The sequence below is a fragment of the Chiroxiphia lanceolata genome, chromosome 14 (assembly GCF_009829145.1).
Source record: "Chiroxiphia lanceolata isolate bChiLan1 chromosome 14, bChiLan1.pri, whole genome shotgun sequence".
Classification (NCBI taxonomy): Eukaryota; Metazoa; Chordata; class Aves; order Passeriformes; family Pipridae; genus Chiroxiphia; species Chiroxiphia lanceolata.
In genome coordinates, this window is record NC_045650.1 from 19,767,027 (window position 1) to 19,768,930 (window position 1,904).

The following is a 1,904-nucleotide window of genomic DNA, read 5'->3' on the forward strand; positions in this document are numbered from 1 at the left end:
ATTTTAAAGCTGCTCATGAATGTTTTACGGGGACGATCTCCTCGGGTGGAGAGCGGAACGGGAAAGTGCCAGGGAAGTGTCCTGCAGCCCCAGCTTTGGGGGTTGGATCCAGTCACCCAAGGCCCACCGAGGCTCTTCATTTCAGCTGCTGATGAGCACAACTGCAGCAGGGTGTTGAGCAAAGCATATTTACTGAATCTGTTGCCACGTGAAATAAATGCCTGTAATATCCCTCTACAATCCTATTTATTACGGCAGTAATTAAATTGTCCTTTATTCCATGGACTCAGCAATACTGACTCAGAAGAGGACAAACCCCCCCAGCTCATATGTCACGGCACCTTCTGCCTTGGGGTTTTTTGGAGCTCACTTCAAGTTCCACCATTGCTGGGATCTGCAAAAAAAAAAAAAAGCCATTAAAAATGTTTTGTGTCAAAGCCAACATTTCTGCGCATTGCCACGTGGAAGGTGTCCCTGCCCATGGCAGGGGGTTGGAACCAGATGATCTGTGAGTCATTCCAGGATTCTATGGTTCTGCATTTCTGGGATGACCACCTCCTTTACTCTCTAATTCTCCTTCTACAGGAAAAGAAAGCCAAGAGCATCTCTGCTTGTGAGATTTGCCACCCAGGCTTTTAACTCTGTGTACCAGAGGGTTCCCCTCTGCCTCACGTCCTTGCCTGCCTCCCTGCAGAACAAACTGAGGGCAAAGTGGGTTGTGTGAACCCAAATTAAGTCTTCAGGAAGGGACTTGGGATTTTAATCCCAGCTGGTAACTCAGCCATGCAGGATGTGCTCACACAGCAGCGTCCCCTCCATGGCTGCTCCTGCTCTCTCCCTCCTGTCCACATGCCCTGACACTTGAATAGATTTCCCAAAGCCTTAAACACCTGGAGCTGGATCAGCTCCTTCTGCTTGTGTTTTGCTGACCTGTTGTTTGCTGCATAGCCAGGCTTGAATGCACAGAGTCCTGCCAGGAGCTGGTTTTTTGGAAGACTTTCCTGGAAAAAAATCTCCTTTTTGCTTCTTCCTTCCTGAGGTAGAAGCCCCAGCCCTGGAAGTGTTCAAAGCCAGGTAGGACAGGGCTCTGAGCAACCTGGTCTGGATGAATGTGTCCCTTCCCATGGCAGGGGGTTGAATCAGACAGCCTTGAAAGGTCCCTTCCATCCCAAATTATTCTGTGATTCCTTCCCCACCAGTCGCAGTAGCACTGCAAAGAGAAGGGGTGTCAAGGGTGTCCTCCAAAAACAGTGACCTTTCCCTGTGTCTCCCTCTCCTTGTGGAGCTGCCCCTCACAGCCTGACCAAGGGGACACCCCTCAACTGAGTGCTCTCAGCTGCACACATTTGGAATTCCTTTTCCTCTAGAGAAAGGGAGGAATGCACCTGAAAAAGGGTACAAAAAGGAGGAATACACATGATAAAGACATTAAAAGAAGGAATAGACATGACAAAGGACAATTACTAGGAGTGCCTAGCCAGTAAATTGCCTGGGATCTGTTCTCAGATCTATTATCTCCTTTCTTCTTCACCTTCACTTGTTTCAGACCTGCCCAAGTGGATTCCCTGTGTTTCAGCTCCCACAAGGATGATCCTCACAGGCAGGGCTGTCCCATGGTCAGTTTGGGATGATGTCACAGTCTTTGACCAGGCTCAGGGGTGGTTTTCCCGTTGAACTGCAGCAGCCTGGACACCCCCAGGGGTAACCAAACTGCTGATCTGAGTTGGGCAGCTGCACAAACCAGGAATTCACATCCTCTGTGTGGTGTGGTTGGTACGAGCCACAGTCTTAGCACAGAACTTTGAGTAAATCCTCGTGGAAATGTTATCCAGTGAATGCTGCAGCTGGGATGAGCTTTTGTGACACTCCCCCGGGCCCTTGCAAACAGCATTAGGTGGCCCTGT

The 1,904-nt window shown here is 49.6% G+C and overlaps 1 long non-coding RNA gene across 1 annotated transcript; it reads right to left on the reverse strand.

The window, feature by feature from the left end:
- Window positions 1–351: 351 nt before the first annotated feature.
- LOC116793698 lies at window positions 352–1,598 on the reverse strand. Its single transcript, XR_004359565.1, has 3 exons — window positions 1,532–1,598; window positions 931–1,001; window positions 352–394 (listed from the first exon to the last, which is right to left on the reverse strand). It is a non-coding gene; the product is annotated as an uncharacterized LOC116793698 (long non-coding RNA).
- Window positions 1,599–1,904: the final 306 nt, after the last annotated feature.